This window comes from Spermophilus citellus, assembly GCF_964194105.1.
Source record: "Spermophilus citellus genome assembly, chromosome: 17".
NCBI classification, from domain to species: Eukaryota; Metazoa; Chordata; class Mammalia; order Rodentia; family Sciuridae; genus Spermophilus; species Spermophilus citellus.
In genome coordinates, this window is record NC_138199.1 from 11,765,840 (window position 1) to 11,786,519 (window position 20,680).

The window sequence follows — 20,680 nt, forward strand, 5'->3', positions numbered from 1 at the left end:
TTATTATAAAGATACTAGAGTCTTGCAGAATGAGCAGGAGGCTGGAGAGACCTTTTCAAAACACATAGAAACCAGGTATTCCAGCTCTGCGGGGCCAGAAAGTAGGAGTAACAGGAACAATCTTAGAGCAGAAATAGCATCCTCGGGTTGGTTTGTTGGGATGGAGGAACTGCACTCAGGCCTTGCCTTCTCCTGCCCGTGATTCAAAGCATCAGCACAGGGCATCTGGAGAAGGCCACACACTGGGCCCTGGGAAAGAAGGGACCCCACATAACCCTTTGGGTTTGTCAAAAGAGGGATGATACCTGGATTAATAGACCCACAGAGGAAGTGCCTAGAGGTGGGAGAGATCATTTCCCAGAAAAGAAGTGGGGTTCTATTAAAACATGGTGAAAGGATGCTTGGAACTGAAACCATAAATATCCACTGCCGCCATCTTGAAAAAAATCTCACTTTGGGCTTCTTTTCTGAAAACAAGAGATTTAAGATGACCTTAAAGGACCCATCAGTTTCTAATAGGACTACTCTAATTCTTCAATTAAAAAAAAGCAACTCTTCCACTGAGAAGAAATAGGAGTTAACATTTAGCTGCCTTAGTTTTCCATTCTCCCCCTAAAACTTCCCATCGCCCACTATAGGCATGTAATAACCAATATCTTTAAAGTCTATCTATCTATCTATCTATCTATCTATCTGTACTGGGGATTGCACTCAGGGACATTCAACCACTGAGCCACATCTCCAGCCCTATTTTGTATTTTATTTAGAGACAAGTTCTCACTGAGTTGCTTAGTGCCTTGCCATTGCTGAGGCTGGATTTGAACTCGTGATCCTCCTGCCTCAGCCTCCCAAGCTGCTGGGATTATAGGTCTGCGCCACTGCACCCAGTTATCCCTAAATTACTTTTAAGACCTAGTAAAATGTAAATGCTGTCATTGTTATACTACATTGTTTAATCAATCATGAATAGAAGAAAAGTCTGTACATGTTCAGGACTTATGCAATTTTTTCCGAGTATTTTTGGTCCTTGGTCTGTTGAGTCCACAGATGTGCAGCCCATGACTAAGAAAGACGGACAGAATAGGTAGGACATCTTCCCAGAAAGTTCTCTCTTGCCCCTTTACAATCATTTTCTCTCTTCTGTGCCCGCTTGTCTTCCAAGGTCACCGGTGACCTGATCTCCATCTTAGGGATGAATTTTGCTGTTCTAGAGTTTCACAGAAATGGGGCTTGTAGAGTGCACTCCTGAATCCAGCTTCTTTTGAGCAAGATGATGCTCATCGCCAAAGGATAAATGTTTGTACCAGTGTTGGTTCACTTCTTTCTCATGCTAAGCAGAATTCCATTCATTAATTTGCTACAATTTGCATATCCATTTGTCAGTCAATGGACATTTGTTTTGGGTCCAGTTTTGAGCTATTCTGAACAAATCTGCTGTGAACATTTGTGTACAGGTCTTTTGGACATGTTTTCATTCCTCTGGTAAAAATACCTCAGAAAGAAAAGGCTGGATCATATGGTAAGTATATAATGGCAAAAGGGATTTTCTGAAGTGGTTGCTTCAGTTCACGGGTCACATTCAGCAAGACATGAGCTTTTGATTGTTCTCCTTCTCACAAACATTAATTTTTTTTCTCCATTCTAGTGAGTATGTGGTAGTTTCTCACCGTGCTTTTATCGTGTACTTTCCTGAAGATTGATGATACCGAACAATTTGAACGTGCTTATCACCATTCTGGATTCGACAAGTATTAGCATGTGCCAAGCATCGGTCAGAAATAATGCATGACTTGTCGTAAACATCCTTGTGTGTTCCTCCAATGCTATTCCCTTTTCTCTTTCCCTCCCTGGAGGTAACCACTCTTGTGTGGTTGGTATGCATTTTACATGACATGTTTTGAATTTTTATTAATATATATGTATATGTTATTTGGATATATATCTCCAAAAGAGTATTGAGCAATGTGTGCTTTGAAGCCACCACAAAAATGTGTCATATTGCATTTATCCTTTGGCGGTTTGCTCTTTTCCCCACACATTATGTTTTCCAGGTTCATCCATGTTGATATACGTAGACCTAGTTCAACTAACTGTTGCATAGGCTTCCAGCATGCGCCGCAGTTATCCCTATTGGCAGGTGCCGCGTTGTGTGTCCGATCCCTGTCTCCCTGGGTAACCTGTGAGTGGTCCCTGGGGCTAGATATCTAGAAAGAGCATATCCCTGTCTGTGTGTGTACATCTGGACTTTGTCAACTAGTGCCAAATTGTTTCAGAGAGCTTTTGCAAATATATACTGCCACCCACGGAGTATCAGAATTTCCATGTGCCTTGCCAAACACATCAGACTTCTTATTTTTGCCATCTGAGCACCTTGGGCTGAAACTACATTTGCATTTCCTTCATTGCTAGTGAGGTCCTGTACATTGTCACGTCGATTTGCCCATTTAGATTTCCTCCCTCGTGAGTTTTCTGTGTCTGCCGTGCTCATGTTCCTATCTTGCTGTCTTACAATCATTGTTTTATCTTTTCTTTTTTTTTTTTTACTGTTGTATTTTGTTAGGCAGAAGTTTTTCCATTGTAGTCTAATCAAACTTATTAACGTATTGCTTGGTGGTCTTTGCTTTTTTATGCCTTAAGAAATCTTTTCTTATCCCCAGGTCACAAGAGAGTCTAAAAATTTGTTTCTTTAAGCTTCGAAGTTTTGTATGTGATAATTAGATTCCCCTACCCCACTTCACCCCCGGTATAGGGGATTGAACCCAAACCCTCATTCATGCTAGGCAAGCGCTGTACTACTGAACTGTATCCCCAACCCTTTTTAAAATTTTTATTTTGAGACAGGGTCCCACTAGGTGCTTGTTAGTATTTCTTTCTTCTTTCTTCTTCTTCTTCTTCTTCTTTTTTTTTTTTTTTTTTTTTTTTTTGGTTTGGGGATTGAACCCAGGGGCAATTTACCCCTGAGCCACATCCCCAGCCCATTCTATTTTTGATCTTGAGACAGTGGTCTCACAAAGTTGCTGAGGCTGGCCTCAAACCCGCAATCCTCCTACTTCAGCCTCTTGAGTTGCTGGGATTACAGGCATGCACCATGGTGCCCAGCACAATTGTGCTTTTTTGCTTGACTTTTGCCTGTCTCTTGCATCAATTCTTCTCCCAGATTTTTCATTAGACTTTTAAAAGTTTCCTCACATACTGTCAACTCATGACACAATCTTTCAGGTCTGTTTTCAACATGATAGGTGTCTGTTTGCTCTGGTCTGGTCTATTGAATAGTTAACATCTTGAGATCTTCCTTCGTCATTATTCTATTACTTTTCTTGGCTTCTCTTCTACTTTTTGGCTAGTTCTTGAGTATCACATCTTCCTCTTCCTTGGTTTTCTCCCTTGTTTTGTTGGAGCATACCCTTTAATAGCTTTCTGAAAAGAAAGTGGGTCTGATCTTAATCAGAAGTATGAACATTTGCCTAATTGCTCTATTGTCAATACACTTGTCACCTGTCTTCTAGAATGTTTCCTGCCATCTGGATAGGGGAAGCCACTTGGCTGACAGAGGTAGCAAGGCATCTAGGAGGCTCTTCTCTGACTTTTTTTTTTTTTTTTTTGATCCTTGGTTTGTTGAGTCCACAGAAGTGGAGCCCATCTGGGGATTGAACCCTGGGACACTCAACCACTAAGCCACACCCCTAGTCCTTTTTATTTTTTGATTTTGAGACAAAGTCTCATTAAGTTGCTAGTGGTCTTGCTAAGCAGCTAAGGCTGCTCAGCCTCCCAAATTGCTGGTATTACAGGCATGTACCACTGAGCCTTGCTCTCACCTCCTTTTTAAGCCTCCACCTTCATACCTTGTGTCTGTGAGCCTTCCTGGCCTTTTTGAAGTTCTGCATTATAAATCGGCTTTTTACTTTTCTCTTTCTCTCCCAGGAGGCATATAGCTTTCAGTCTTCTCCTCTATGCTAAATCACTGCCATTTGCCCATTTTTTTTCTATTGTCCAAAATTTTGTTAATATGTCTCATTCGTTGTCAACTTTTAGTTCATTTTTTGTCCTTTTGTAACTTTTTACCTAATTTTTTAAAAAATTTTTTTAGTTGATAGACCTTTATTTTATTTATTCATATGCAGTTCTGAGAATCGAACCCAGTGCCTTACACATGCCAGGCAAGTGCACCACCCCTGAACCCCAGCCAAAACCCCTTTACCCGATTTTTTTTCCCAGTCATTTTTATTTGGGTTCAAGAGAGCATAGAGGTAAATAATCTGTTTTGAATCATCCATTTGAAACATAAGTATCATATTTTCCAATTGTTGCTGGCACAGAGGAAGGCTGTTCGTTTTTATAAATAGATCCTGAAGTGTCTTATTAGTTCTGGTGGTTTGTAGAATTTCTTGGATTTGAGGGGTAGACAGTTGTGTTGTGTGAGGAGGTCAGTTGTGTCTCCCTTCACGATCTATTAATTATTCGTTTAGTGAGATCTTTAGTCCAGTATTGAGGAGAAACTGGTGGTGGTGGGGAATAGCCTAGTCTTATTCCTGACTTTCACAAAGCAACCTGTGGTGTTTTCCAGGAATGTGAAGTTTATTTTAATTTTTGATAGTTATGATTTACCTGACCAGGAAAACTCCCTTCTAGTCCCAGTTTGCAAGAAACTTTAATCACACACATGCATGTTGTGCTTTATCAGGTGTTTATTCTGCATAGAAATTATCCTGCATTTTTTTTTCTTGTGTTTATTTGTTTGTTGGTTTATTGGTACAGGGGATTAAACAGGGGGCGCGGGGGGGCGGGGCTTTGTTACTGAGTTACATCCCCAGCTGTTTTTATTTTGTCTTTTTTTGAGACAGGAACTCATTAAGTTGCTTAAGTCTTCACCAATTTGCCGAAGCTGGCCTTGAGCTTGCAATCCTCCTGTCTCAGCCTCCCAAGATGCTAAGATGATTGGCATATACCACCACACCCAGGTCTTGTACCCACTGTTCAATGACTTTTCTGATGTTTTAACATCTCTGCATTTCCAGGATTTGCTAATGCATGTTTCAATTTTTTTTTATACTTATACCTAAATGAGGTTAGGAGGCAGACTTTTAAATTCCTTTCTTGCTATATTGTTCTTCTTTGAAGTGCTATCAGGGTATTATAAAAGGAACTGAATGTTTTCCTCTTGATCTGTGGATGAGATAGTTCAAATGTTGTCTTTTTCTTAAAGATTCGAGAAAACTAATCAGTAAAACCACACAAAGCCATTACAGTTTCTCAAGGTAGATTTTTGACTGCTGGATCAATTCCTTTGAAGAGTATAGATCTATGCAGGTTTTCTATTTCCTCTTGAGTCAATTTCAAAATGCTATTTTTTTTCTGGGAAATTTTTCTAAGTGGCAAGAGATAACAAATAACCAAGTAGTTCTAGGACTTGTACAAAAATAGCCTGTCTAGCTGATTCATGCTACCAACACCTAGAAGATGGAGAGAAGAGATCGAAGGTAAGGCATCCTGGGATTTTGTATTATTCAGAAGGAGAAAAGAGCTATTGATTAACTTTCTGCTTGAAGGCGAGTGTCCACATTAACAATGTCAGTGCAACCACCTAAGTTGTATAAATGGACTCTACGAATGCCCAATTTGTCAGAGGAGATGGGAATACAGAAAACACAATCAATTCAATAGAAAGTAAAATCAGAGGGAGCAGAAAATGCAAAGAGAAAAGCCTAATAAGGAGAGAAAGCGTGTTCTTAGGGTGACCTTTCGGTAGCACTCCTCCGAGGATACCTGCAGGCTCTCAGGTTTTCCCTCACGTTGCACACATCCACCACATAGCAGCATGATTACATGTTTACTATCTTTCTCTTACCAGCAAGCAAACTCTTCCTGGGAAAGGGCTGGGTCATTTATTGTATATTCTCAATGCCTGACACATCACAGGTGCTCAGTACATTTTTTAATAACATGATAAGTAAATAAATAAACGATCTGATAAGCAAATAATTCTCAACATGTTATTCTGCCAGGCTTGACGGCTGAAGGGAAGCATTTTAATCTGAGATTGCATTGATTGATCAGTGAATTAGGGAATGGAGGAAGTAGTGCGGTCTTAAATTTTACTGGATAAAAAGTCATTGTAAGATGCCTCCACTGGAACTGTCTCTGAGTCCCTGAACTGTCTGTGTTGTCATTATGTACTTGATCAGTGCCTGGCAATACCTAGATATTCCCCTGCATCCCAAATAGCCTGTGTGATTGAAATTAGTGCTTCTCAAAGATGAGTGTGTGCACGATTCACCTGGGGCTCTTGTTAGAATGCACAGTCTGATGGAGGAGGAGTCTGGATGCTGTGTTCGTAAATAAGCTCAGTGTGTGCCATTCTATAGACCATGCTTTATATAGGAAGCCAATGCAAATAGCTGTGCTGAGACTCTCCCCAGGTGCTCAGAGATGGCAGAATGGAGAATGAGCCCCAATCATACCAGTTCCAGGATTGTTAGGATCCAACCCTACACTGTCCCCTTAACCTCAAATTGTGAATCGTGGAACATGCTGTCAGTAGCTCTGCCCCCAACCCCTGGGGTGGAATTAGCTCACGGAGGTTGCTGTGTTCTGATCACACTCTCCCTCCTTTTCCTGTTCCTCAGGCTGAGCCATGTAGCCTGTTGGGACATGTTGCATCCTGGGAAGCCCTCGTCTCTGCGATTCTCATGTCACTTGTCACTATTCTCCAGCCCCATCACACTTTTTTTTTTATTGGTTGTTCACAACATTACAAAGCTCTTGACATATCATATTTCATACATTAGATTGAAGTGGGTTATGAACCCCCAATTTTACCCCAAATGCAGATTGCAGAATCACGTCGGTTACACATCCACAATTTTACATAATGCCCTATTAGTAATTGTTGTATTCTGCTACCTTTCCTATCCCCTACTATCCCCCCTCCCATCACACTTTATCTTTGCCATCAAAATCCCATTTCTTTGGCTTATTCCAGCTAGCCTTTACCTTGATGTCACTCTGGTCCCCCCAGGTAAGAGGGCCATCTTTTCCATTGGCATTAACTGCCCGCCCTGGGCGAGACAGAGGCAGCCTTGGTGTGTACATTTGGAATGATGACATGAGCCAGAGAATGAGGACACTCTCTTTCTTACTTCTTCTGAGTTCCGGTCTTTACAGAAATGGCAAAAAAAAAAAAAAAAAAAAAAAAAAAACAGTGGGAATTCTCCCAGTGGCAGATAAGCCACTAATGCACCAGTCCTAGGGCCAGATAGTCCATATGGGGCAGCCCTTCCCTGAAACCAGCACTCCAAGCCTCTGTCCTTGCTCTCTCCATTGTCACATTATGTCTAGAAAATAGTGCTGGCAAGTGGTCCCTTCTTCTCTTTACCTTGCATCAGTATTGACTCCTGCAAAGTGGGGAAGGTTTGTGGATGGGAAGATCATTCTTTCAGGAAATGATGGAACCAAGGGTTTCTAAGGCTATGGTTTGGTGGCAGTTTTACAGAAACTATATTTAAGCTGGAAGAACCTTGGACACAATAGTGAAACCTGAAACATGAAGGTCATTCCGTTTTCTTAGTCAGGGGAAGCCTGTCCTTGATTCTCCTCCATAAGGTACTCACAGGCATGGGAAGCTTTGACCTTTTACATGTCTTTGGGAGAAGGAGTGGGAGTGGGTCAGGGACACGGAGCCAGTTCTGCATTCCCTCCAGCACAGATGCTGTGGAATGGGTGATAGTTAAAGCATGGAATTCTGGCAGGGATCTTGTGCTGGCTTTATGTTGTGGGGTCCCAGCCTTTCCTAATTCCTGAATCTCTATTGCACAAGCTGTGGCCTGGGTAGTACCTGAACCAGGCAGGTGACAGAGCCAGGTGTAGCAGGAGTCTCCTGGCAAGCAGACATGAGAGCTGCCCTATTGGTGAATTACCTTGCAAGATTTAAAAGCAGCTGCTCCCCAAGACCCAGGCTGAGTGTGAGTATTCCTGGTGGATTCTCATGGGCAGCCAGGGTTGCAAACCAGCCTAGTGAAGGGAGAAGAAGGCTCATCCCCAGCCTGTAGCAACTTCAGTATGGTCTTCCCGATTTTCAAGAGATGATTGAAATCTTTATGTTTTTCCAGGGAACTTTTCTGGTTTTTTTTTTTTATGTTGGGAACTAAGTCAAATATTTTTCTAAAGTTCTGCAGGCCAAGCAAAGCAGGAGAGCTAGATTCAGCCCATGGTCCCGTTCACAGGCTCTGGTCTGCAGGGCAAGCCCTCGCCTGTCTGACACTGACTTCAGCTGGCCTGGTTTGCATGTTGCTGGTCATTCTCCACAACACGTGTGTGCCTGCACCACCTCCACCACCTCCACCCCATTTCCTGTTCTGGGTCCCAGTCTCAGAGCCCAACTCTGAAAAGCAGTGTTTACTGGGGACAGGCCCTGGGTAATCCACATTGTCCCACAACAACCCTGTGTGATGTGTATTATTTTTGGTCTTATTTCTCAGAGGTGGGAATTCACCTGCCCGAGGAGGTGGTAGAGCCAGGACTCCAGGCCAGGTTTGTTTGCTTCATAAACTCTGGATCAAGTTAATAGCTTGTGCTGCTTGGAGTTCTTCAGTGACCACTGATTTGGTAACTGGGAATGTCCCATGAGAGGGTCCAAGTAGGACCCTTTAACCTGGTTAGGTGATTTCTTAAAGACTGAACTGGCAGGTGTTCCTAATGCAAGGCCAGAGCTTAGTGTGGGGTCAGGAGGGGGAAATGGAATCTAAGATTTAGTCTCTGATTTTTACAGAAATGGAAGCAGAAAATAGGAATGAAGAGAGAATAGGAAGCCAGGCTGCGAGCAATTGGGAGGCTGGGGTATCATTGCCCCTGGTTGGTGGTGGGTGGTGGCATGACTCCTGGGGTTTTTAGTGGCCTCCAAAGCTGGAGAACAAAGAAGAGTGAGTGGGGGAGGAAGGAGCAAGAGCAAGCCTCTCAGGACTGAGGGTGGAGGAGTGGGGTGCCCAGGAAGCCGAGAGGCCCTGATGGGACTAGGGAGACACCAAATAGGGTGAACAGTGCCTGGGGGATCCATGGCATTTCCCCAGGTCCGTGCCAGGATGGATTTAGATGGTTTATGGGCAAGATGTTCAGTACCAGTGAGTCACGTCAAGGGAAGCTATTCCTGTTTTATTCCTCTCTCTCTGCTTATGATGATGATGGAGAGAAAGTTCCAGGTGGTGCAGGGTAAGAGAAAGCCTTAACAGGAAACAATTTCCAGCTGGAATTGAATATCCTTGCTTGGTTTTCATTGTGATTATTTTTGAGAGCTACTGTTGATTTCTGTTTTTCCATCGGAGAGGAATATAAATTTTTCTGTTCAATCATTTTTTTAAAGGAAAATTCAGAGTCAAACTAAAAACACGAGTAAGCAAAAACAGTAGTATGAGATTATACTGAGAATTATATTGGGGGGGGGGTCAGTGAAAGATCACTTCCCAAGAGGTCATGGATGTGGGGGTTAAGGTTTCCTGGCTGGAGAGCCAATTGGACCAGGGTTCAAACCCATTAATAGCATGACCTTGGGCAAGTCATTTCATGTCTTCAAGGTGTGGCTGTGACTCTGTTGTAAATATGTGAGCTGCTTGAGTGTCAGATGCTTGGCCCAGCGCCTGGGACAGAGTCACAGTCAGAGGTACTGGTTACTATGTTCAGCGTTCATCGACGTGCAATACCAGACTCAGAAGCTGGTGTTCATGGACTCACACATGCTGGGCACAGGCTGGATTTGGTGTCAGGATTCTGGCACTGGAGGGGCCACCCAGCCGGGGAGATCTCTTCTGCAGAACATTCTATAGCCAGGGTGCAGAAAGAGCTGACATGGCCGGCTGGACGCTGCTCTCCTTAGAAGGGCTTCCCTGTGGGGTTGCCCCCACCCCCAGCTGGTGTCTTGGAGGTTGATTCTAGGAAGAATTCCCACTCTTCCCTAAATGACAAGGGTGGCTCTTCTCTGACCTGGTCATGTACATAATACGGTGTATGCTGAATACTTGCTTTTCTTCTGGAAACCTACAATTTGGGTACATGCTGGACAGGAGAAGCCTGTGATCAGCCCTCAATAAAGACCATGGACACCGAGTCTCTTGTGAGTTTCCCTAGCAGGTGACATGTCACCACTCACTGCTGGAGACATTAAGCAAGGCGGGCCCATGTCACTGCACTGGGAGAGGACATGGCTAGGTGGGGATTCATTGCTTACTCAGGACCCCTCCCCCAGGCTCCATGTCCCTTCACTGATTTTGCTTCAAAACCTCTTGCTGAAATAAATCCCAGCCTGAAGAACAAATATAACGCTGAATTCTGTGAGTTCTTCCAGCCTGTCATCAAATTATAGACTGTGGTCTCGGGGACCCTCACCAGAGTTTTCTCTGTCTTCAGATCAGGGAAGAAGATCAGGGCTCCATCCAGATATAGATCTCCTAATAGAGTTGGAGGGAAAGGGAATTATGGGGTTGATATTGCTCCTAGAAAGAGCCTTCCTGTCGAGAGCATATGGGGGCTACCTTTTTTGGGGGAGGGGGTGCTGGTGTGATGTCACTGTACTTCTTACAAAGCAGCTTTTAAAGATTTTGGAGAAAGTTGGGTACAGTGGCATATACCTGTAATTCCAGTGACTTAGGAGGCTGAGAATGTCCCATAGGAAGATTGTAAGTTTGAGGCCAGCCTCAGCAACTTAATGAGACCCTGTCTCAAAATAAAAGGGGGTATAACTCAGTGGTAAAATGCTCCTGGGTTCAATCCCCAGTACTGAGAGTGGGGAAGGTTTGAGAAGAGGTGTTGGGTTGTTTTGTTGTTCAATGGAAGGCTTAAGTCGGTCATTCATGCTAAATCTCTAAAGGACAGAGCACAACAAATTATTTGTTTTTGCAAGTGACCAGGATAAGGACCCTTGGTTTGGCACTGATAATATCAGAGGCGCCACACCTCAGTTCTTTACAACATGTAACAATGACCTTGGCGGTTGGTGTCAAAATTAAGGAATGTGGACATCAGCTTTCCTCCAAGGGATCTGACCCAGTTAAGGAACCTGCTTGTCCCTTGATCTCTGCTCAGACTTCTAGGAGATGGTTTGTGATCTCGGACCATGTGCATTGTGAGCCAGAGCCAGCAGGGTACCCAGACCATCCAGGTGACTGTATTTTCAAAGGACTGTCTTGCTCCAGGGGCAATACTAGAAGATATTCCTGGCTGAAGGCTGGGGGCATGTGGTGTGTAGGGGGTCATCAGGGAGATATTCAGACATTAGTACCATTGACCTTCTGCTTGGACCCTCCTCTAGCCAGTGGGAAGGGATGGGAGTCGGGTAAGCTCAGAGAAATGGGGCACTTGCTCATCTGCCCAGAAGAGTGAAGGAGGTTGGAATGAAATGGGAGTCAGAGGAAACTCAGCTGACATGAGCTGGGGGCTTGGTCCCACCCCACCCCATTATAGCATCTTGTTCAGGACGAAAGTAGAATCGGGGGGTTGGAGGAAGCCAGCAAGGGCCAGCAGATTAAAAATGCTTTATGTATCTTAACTTATTTAATCCTGGCCAGAGGTATTAATAATAATGTTGTTATTCATTGCAGAGACAATCATGGAAATTGTCTCTGCCACTGTCCAAAAAGATCAAGTGGCTTGCCCAGGGAGCACCTGCATTTGAACCCAGGGGGTCTGGCTCCCAAGTTCATCATCTTCACCACTACATGGTGAGGTCTTGGTGACTATAAGTGGTCCCTTCCAAAATTCAGTGAGCCTGACAACCAATCAGAGTTGATCGTGGCCACCACGGTATCATGAAACTAACAGTGACATCTCAGGCTTTATGTACGAGTTACATGTTTGTTTGTTTTCCTAACAGATCTTGGAAAAATAAATAGGACCCTATTTAAAACGTGAACCTCAGCCCACTTGCATCATCTTGGACGCCACCTGAAGGACTCACCTTGGTGCGACAAGGATGATGGGAACATCGATTCTTTGGGGGAAGCCCTCTTTACTGCTTTGCTTGCTGAGCCTGGGGCCACAGATCACAGGGGAGGCCTGGGAGTCTGGTGTTGGTCACTGCCTTTCCCCCAGAGCCATTTCTGCTCTGCAGTGTGCGTGTCCTGACAAAGCACTTCCACGTGGCACGCACAGCCTTCAGTTTGTGGTCAGAGCTGAGTATGTTCACAGTGGCACGTCTCATCTACAGCTGCAGAGAGGGAGGATGGGCTGATGTGGCCTGATGGGGCGGGGGGGGGGGAGCAGCTGATAAGGGCTGGTCCGTGTCCTAATCTCCAGAACTGGGAAATAGTCTTTATTTGGAAAGGGGTCTTTGCAGATGTAAGGAAGTTGCTATATAGAGGAGACTGTCCTGGATTATCTGGGTAAGCCCCAAATGCAAAGGCCAGTGTCCCAGCGATAGAGAGGTCCAGAGAGATTGGACTCCATGTGGATGAAGGAGGAGGAGGACCAGGAAGGCAGAGTGGAGTAATATGCTCTCACAAGCCCAGGAATGCCAGCAGCCACCCAGATCAGGGAGAGGCAAGGAATGAAGTCTCCCCTAGAACCTCTAGAGGGAGTGTGGCCCGCTGATGCTGATTTCAGGCATCTGGCCTTCAGAACTGTGACAGAATATAGTTTTGCCAAGCTTGTGGAGATTTGATAGAGCTGCCAGAGGAGCGATTTAGAAATGCATATACATCTTTGGGGAATGATCTTGCCCACAAATGCAGGCTGAAGAAAGGAGCTGGATCTCTAAATTCTCCCGCTTTGTCTGTGTTCTTTTAGCTTCGAGTGTCACTATTCCTATAATACCTTGACCCTCCCCAAGGGAATGTTAGCCAAGGTTCTGTTAGATATTATGGAAATAGCATTCAAATTGGCTTCAAAATAAAATGGAGTTTTATGGATTGGTGAAACTGATACATTCCTGGGCCTCTCAGCTGCAGGCATGGGTTGATCAAGTGGCTTAGTCCATGTCAACACAGTCTGTTCTCTCTCTGCCCCTGCTTCTCTCTCTTCCTTACCACCCCCATTGTCTTCTGTGTTGATTCCAATCTTTATGAGGTTTCTCATGAGAGGTGCAGGTGACCATTAGCACCTTCAGGCTTGCATTCTATCCTCATCATACCTCTTTTCCCTAATAATTCCAACAAGAGCCCAGGGATTCAGCCCCAGATGACTGACTTGGGTCATATGCCTATCCTGACCCTCTCCAGCAAGGAGGATTGCATGCTACCTGTTGCTTCTGGCAATCTGATGATTTCAAGGACTGAAGAGATGCCCTGGGCGCCCACAGTGGTTTCTGGACCACCAGATTTTACCCAGGATATGTTTGGAAATGCCAGATTAACCTCTGACTCAGGGATGCCTACATGTCAGTCAGGGGGCCCAGGAGAGGAAGAAACTGATCCAAGAGGCCCCAGAAGGCAGGGGATGGAGGAATAGGGCTGAGAAGCTACAGTAGCAGCTGTTGCCACTGCCGCTGGGATCTTACATTTGAAAATCCCATATTCAAAAGCGTCTTTTAATTTCTTTTGGCATTTACATGACTTATGTTCGATCTAGGGAGGGCTGTTTTGGGAAATGGGAAAGGGAATGGGGACAAGCAGTCCTCTACAATGGGGCTCTTTTTGGCAACTGTCTTTGGGGGTGCGGGGTGACTCACTGGGGGCATTGAAGCAACAAAGGAACTGCTGTAACTGGATACGGGGTGGGAATGTTTCCTTTGCCCCCTTCACGGCCCCTTGCAAGTGAGAGCCCTGGGCCTGGAGTCCTGAAGGAGGTCCTTGGTCAGGGAGGGTGACAAGCTGTTGAACGGTGCTGGATGGTGGTCAGGAAGCTGGTGTGGTGAACACGTAAGAGAAGTGACAAAGGGGTCCCAGGGCTGGGACTGCGAGGTTCAGCCCCAGTGTCGCATCTTGTTAGCAGCATGACCTTGGGCAAGATCCTCAGCCAGAAAAAGCCTCAAGACCACCTGGTCTAATGCCAGGGCTGCCCTCCCTAGTTTTAGGTGTGTACATAGTCCCAAGGTAAGTGACAGACCATCAGCCACAATTTCACCCTCTGTAAAACAGGATCTGCACGGTTGCAGGTTACCTGCCTCAGACATTGATGTGGATATCAAATGGGATAAGGTATGTCGATGTTTAAAGGCTTTATAGTCATCCCTGAGTTGCACTGAAGCTGCCTGTGGGCAAAGCCCCTCGGTCCTACTTTCCTCTGAGGGATCAGGCTCCAGAAGGGTGTCCTACACAGACTTGTGGGCATGCAACAAGTATTTGATGGATAAATGAACAAATGCCCAGTGTCCCCAGAGCGGATGTGTTGGCCCGGGCTGTCTCAGACATTGTGTCAGAGCTGCCTAGATCCATCCCTCTGTGCTTTGGAGCAGACTTGGTGGCTTTAGCAGAAATGCTGATGGCAGCAGTTAAATGAATGCTTCACTGTGCCAAATGGAGAGAGTGGGATTGCAGGGGCCATCCTGGGGTGTAGGGCGTGGGACACCCAATGTGTTACCAGGCCCCCGCCCATCATTTTATGGGGGTGAGAAGAAGCAGGCATTTCTTTCGTGGGAATGAGAAGGAACAGCCCTGCCTGGCTGTCCTTTAGGGGAAATTCCGTGAAACCTACCCCAGTCACCCTTCTACAGCACCTTCTTGACCCACTGTGGGAAACCCAGCCAGCAAACGGGTTTGCTCTAGAGAAAGACAAACGTGATTCTAGCTTGGCCAATTAGTGCATCCAGTCGTGCTGGCCAGAATGGACCAGGATGTGCACATGACCCAATTCATTCATCTGGGGCTGAATCACTGGACTCCTGTTGGAATTATTCGGGAAAAGAGGTATGATAATGATAGACTTTTCTTTTGTCTTTTAATTGTAAAAAAAAAATGTATAAAAATAAATGACGTGGGCTGAGGTTGTAGCTCGGTGGCAGGGTGCTTGCCAAGCATGTGTGAGGCACTGGGTTTGATTCTCAGCACTGCATATAAATGAATAAAACAAAGGTCCATCGACAACTTAAAAAAAAAAAAAACATATGCTATATTGCAATATAATTGCTTCTTCATCATCTGCTTTTATCCATATGAATAAAGACCATGTGGATCTCTTATAAGACTTCACAACTCCTCAAAAACTTTTTAAAATTAATTTTGTGGGTCTGTCCTTTCTTTGTAAACCTCCCCCTCTGTGTCTGCACAGGGGAACAGGATCTCCTGAGCTGCTCATTATACTGTAGGCCTCACCCAGAGAGCAGAGGAGTCCCCTGGTTGCCCATGGCATCCTGGGTGCCAGAGGGCATTTTCAGAGGGGACAGATCTGCAGGATCATTAGGAATTAGCTTCAGCTTACTGGTGGCTCAGCAATTCTGCAGAAGAGAAGAAAAGAAGAGAGGGGATGGGTCATGGGCAGCTCCAGCCAGCTAATATCAGGGATTTCAATGACCACAAAGCAACCCCACCAGCAAAGCAGAATTAGCTATGCTATTTGAAGTTATTCATGTAGAGAGATTTTAAATGATTCATGTCCACCGCCTCCCTGTGGCCCCTATAGGCGAAATACATTTTACACATTTTTCAAGTTTTAGAATGTCAGTGTTAGTCTGCACCGTGGCCTCTCAGCCTGGCCACTGTTGACACTTTTGGCTGGATCATTCTTGGCTGTTGGGTGAGTGGCCCTGTGCATGGCAGGATGTTGAGCAACACCCCTGTCCTCTGCTTACTAGATGCCTGTAGCCTCCTGTGGGAGGCACCATAATAACTGCCCCCTCCAAAAGATGTCCATGTCCGAATCCTTGGAAGCTGGGTATGTGGGTGTGTTGTCGGGTTGTATGCCAAGGGAAGTTTAAGTTGCAGGTGGAGTTAAGGCTGCAAATCAGCTGACCTTGAGAGATGGAGAAATTGTCCTAGAACATCTGGATGGTCCTTATAAGTGGAAGACAGAGATGGAAGTGGGAGAACAGAGAGATGTCAGTGTAAAAGGGACTTCACCTGCCATTGTTGGCCTCAAAGTTGGAGGAAGTGGTCTTGGGCCAAGGTCTTGGGGCAATCTCTAGAATCTGGAAAAGACCTGGGAACAGATTCTTCCCCCATAACTGCCAGCAGGCACGTAGCCCTGCCAACACCTTTATTTTCGCCCAGAGAGACCCACTTGTGAACCACAGAAAACTCGGGATAAATGTATGTTGTCCTAAGACACTAAGTTTGTTCCAGCAGCTGTAGGGAACTGATCCAGCCTCTCCCACCCTTCTTGTGACAACTAGTAAACATTTCCAAATGTTGCTAAACATGTCCTGGGAGGCAGAATCACCCTTGGTTCAGAAATACTGGCTACACAGAGCGCCATATTGTTTCCCTAGAAACCGAGGAGTTTCCTGTGTGTGGCGATGAGAACCCAGCTCAGCTTGCTCTGAGAGGAAGGAACCCGTGGTGGGAAGGAGGGTGGATCCATGGTGGGAAGGAGGGTGGGTGCCATGACTGTTCCCCTGCCCCAGTTCCCCGGAGAGCCAGCTGTCTCTATCATTAACAATACAGTATTCCTGTCGGTGCTTGTACATCTTTGGATGAAAGTAGAAAAGAAGCCAAACCATCTTCAACTGCACCATAAAAGAGAATATAAAAAACTCCATAAAACACTAAAATGTCAGCCACAGCAGGATTGCTAGTTGAGACCTTGGAAAAGGAGGACAGACAACAGGCCAGGTGCCCCGGGCACTGTTTGTGGCAGTTATGGGAGCAGAAGAGAGGCCAGGGGAGCCCAACCCGAACTGGGGGCCACCAGGCCTGGGCTCTGTGCCAAATACACAGCTCCCTAGTTTCTGGAGCCCAACCCTGATGCTGTAATTCTGTTTATTTTGCTGAATGTGAAATCCATCTGGTTTTGATTTCTTCCTTGTAATCCGTCATCTCTGTGTGGCTTCGGAGCCAGCCACCATGCAAGGCGTCTTTGAAGTTGTTGTTTTGGGGAAGGTAGGAAGCGGTGCTCTTCCAGGGTTCAGGGGACAGCCATGAGGTTCACATTTGATTTGAGAGCTGTCCCAGAAGTTGAGAGAGGGAAGTGGACTGGCCCAGTGGATTCTGGTCCTAGTGTACAAGGCCAGGCTGGGTCAGATAGGAGACGAGTTTGCAGAATCCATGGTAGATTTGCACAGCCAAAGGTCCCCCATGGGTCCTCAGCTTGGGGGACAGGTACTCTTAGTTCTAGGTGTCTCAGGGCAGTCAGATGGAACTGTGGCTTTTGGTTTCTCCCTGCCTGTCGTGTTTGAGGCAGACTAAATGCAGGGGTGGGGGCAGAGGAGATACAGACAAGGAAGAGTTTGTGAGCAAGTAGGATATGGAGAAAGATCCAGTTTTTTGACATTAATGGGACATGGGCCAGATTATTCCCATGATGGGCAAGTCTAATTGGCATATCCATGCCAGGGGTTCCCAAAGCTTAGCCTGCATTTGAATTGCTCTCCTGGAAGGCTTGTGCAAACCCAGACGGCTGGGCTCTCCCCGCAGAGTTTCTAGCTCCCAGTAGGGCCCCAGAGTCTGTACTTCCTAACAGATTCCCAGATGATCCTGCAGTGATGCTCTGAGGACCACCCTTTGAGATCCACAGGTCCAGAAGAATACAAGGACCTTTATAATTGAAAATGATACTAACAGCAAATAGTTCTCAGGACTTGGCTGTTTTCGTATGAGAACCCCTGCTTTGAACTGATTCTTGTGAGTATCATCCTCTGTGGTTATTTAATTTATTTTTCCCTCCAAAGTGAAAGTAACATTTCTTTTTTTTTTTTTTTTCCAGTTGTCATACAGTAAAGTTGACATTTTGGGGCATACAGTTCTATGAATTTAGCACCTATAGAGATTCGTGTAGATACCCCCGCAGCATGTTGCAGAAGTTCCATCACCCCAAAATTCCCTTATGTTATTGCTTTGCATTCACACCCTTCCCCACCCGAACCCCTGGTGCATAAGCTCTGGTTTTATCTTATACATGGAATCATACAGCGTGTAACCTTCAGAGGCTGCTTCTCACTACATTGTACCTTGGAGATGGATTCAAGTGGTGGCCTGTGTCAGTAGTTTGTTCAGTATTGCAAGTGAGTGTTCCATTGGATGGGTATTCCACGGTGGGTTCGTTATGTCCTGTTGGTCATCTTTGGATCGTTTCTGGTTGGGGGTATTATGACCAGAGCTGCTGCATTGATCCGTTTTCCATAACTAGAACAAATGCCTGAGGAGACAGGAAAGCTTTATTTTGGTTCACAGATTTGGAGGTTTCAGTCACGGTGGGTTGGGCTGTTGCTTTTGGTCGTGTGGTGAGTCAGCACAGCGCGGCCAGGGGTTAGTGGTGGAACGAAGATGCTTACCTCAAGATTGGTGTGCAAGAAAGAGAGGAAGAGGAGAGGCACTGGGGTCCCACCATCTCTTCAAGCACACCCCCATGACCAGAGGACCTCCCACTAGGCCCCACCTCTTAACGTTTCCAACAACCTCTAAGTAGCACCATGGGATTCAGACTGAGCCCCTAAAACATGGACCTTTGAGGGACCTTTGAGCCTAAATATAGCCAGGCTTGGTGGCATGCCTGTGATTTGGGAGTCTGAGGCAGGAGGGTCTCAAGTTTGAGGCCAACCTCAGCAACTTAACAAGGCCCTGCCTGAAAATAATAAATAAATAAAAAGGACTTAGGGTATAGCTCAGAGGTAAAGCACCCCTGAGTTTAAGCCCCAGGATCAAATAAATAAATACACTAGCAGCTGCTCTGAAGATTCATGTGTAAGACTTTACGTGGACATATGTTGTCATTTCTTTGGGTCAATACCTAGGAGTGGGATTCTGGTCCTATGGTGTGTGTTGGGTACGATGGAGAGTCGCCACACTGCTCTCCGGAGTGGCTGGCCCATTTTGCTTTCCTTCCCATCATGTGTGAGAGTTTTGGTTGCTCTAGATCCTTGCTGGGACTTGGTATTGACAGCCTTTTTGTGTGGAAGTCAATCTAGATCACAAGTGATTTCCAAATGTGCACATGAGTAAGGCTCAGAGAGGTGTTCTAGACTCTTGGTGGTTCCTTGAAGACTAGGATCCTTTTGACATTTTGTATTGAACAAAAGCGATAGTCATTCCACACGCTGGGTCTAGGAACTAGTAGCTTCTGTGCAGTACTGGGATGGGGTGCGGGGGATTCAGCAAGGTCCAAGAGGATCCTAAGAAAAAGGAAGTGACCAAGGGAAAGATGAGCTTTCTACTGTCCTATAGGTGGAAGTTCCCAGACTGCTTCTCCCCACCCCCACCCCTACTTATTTTAAGTCTAAGCCTCAGAGAGGTTAATTAGCATGCTAAATGTTACTCAGCTGACCCCTGGCCTCTTGGCTTAGGGCAGGCAGCTGTCCACCTTTGTTTCCAAAAGCATTCTTACTAATGTCACCAGGGCCACAGACTGCCCTGCTGTGGTGCTTGAAGAGTAGAACTTTTGCAAATGGATATACCTGGTCAGGATCATCACATTTCTTTAAATGTCTTGGCCTCGGGTCCACCCCAGGCAGGAGCTGGCTTTAGGAAGGAGCTTGTGCAGGGGACGATGTCCACAGCTGGAACCAGAGCTGGTGACTTAATGGGGAGGAGGCGATTCATCAGGACCAAGTACTCCTCTGGAGGCCCTCCCACCCACCCTCAGGGGAAGGGGCCCAGCTGTCCTGGAAGGCTGTGGACATGCTTTTCCAATTGCAGAATACTTCTCTTTCATTTTGAATATCATTTGTTTGGTTGCCACGGCAACGTCAAGTCTCTATTTTCATGCTAACCTGCGTGGTTGCAACTTTCTATATATAAATGCTGCTTTGCACAGTGAATTAGCCGATGCCACTGGGAAGCAGGGGATGTGGAGACAGTGGCAGAAAATGACCAGCGTGTCAGATTTGCATAAGGACGGACGGCAAGGCTGAGGTGAGTGAGAGCCTGGGACAGGGCTGGTTATCTTTGGTATAGATGATCAAAGCTAATTGGAGTGAGTTGAGCATAAAACTGACCAGCCACTCCTGTGGATGGAGAAGTCTTCCTCAGATAGCCCAGAGCTGGGCTAGGGTTTGGCTCTGCTTTGGAGGGACTCAGGTGACTCTTCTGTTTCCTCTATGCCTGTCCCCTCCATGCCTGCAGAGAGTCTGTGTTGCATGGGGGACCCAGGTCTCTGCAAAGAAGAGAAAGCCAGTTGAGCAGGGATGGTGTCTCAGATGGGCTCTGTGAGTTGCTCCTGGTTGCCTTGGACTTAACCTCTGTTTACTGTTCCAGATCTTGACTTCTTTGATTTTGCTTTTTTTTTTTTTTTTTTAATTCCCTAGTATGACCAGTCCTTGGAGGGACCAAATGGTTCCAAAGGGTCTGGTAGAGTTCCCAGAAGAAACCTGAAAAAGTCTTTGGAAATCAGTCGGTGCAGCTGTCTCAGGCTCTCAGAGAGGCAGAAACCCAGAGAGGTGACATACTCTGCCAGATGTCACACAGCCAGTCAGGGAGACCGAGGGGCTGGGAACCAGGAGGTCCACACAATCTTCTGGCTCACTCACAGGTGTCATATTTGTGCCCATTCTGCTGTGGGGTCAGGGGAGCGGGCGGGTTACACCTCAGTTAAAGGAGATGCAAACAGGAAGTGCATTGGGAGAGGTTCCTCTCTGGTGTCGCTAGTTGGGGAAGCGTAAAGAGATTATGTAAGGAGA

The 20,680-nt window shown here is 45.9% G+C and overlaps 1 protein-coding gene across 4 annotated transcripts in view; it reads left to right on the forward strand.

Annotated features, from left to right (window-relative positions):
• Positions 1-20,680, forward strand: part of GAS7 (growth arrest specific 7) — a 224,530-nt gene that overhangs the window by 89,719 nt on the left and 114,131 nt on the right. For 2 of the 4 annotated variants that reach the window (XM_081272602.1, XM_081272604.1), the window contains exon 1: positions 19,766-19,916. The exons of the other annotated variants lie outside the window; for them this stretch is intronic. The gene's annotated coding sequence lies outside the window, so the exon portion shown is untranslated. Of the gene's footprint in view, positions 1-19,765; positions 19,917-20,680 lie in introns of those variants that run through there. 4 annotated transcript variants of the gene reach the window in all.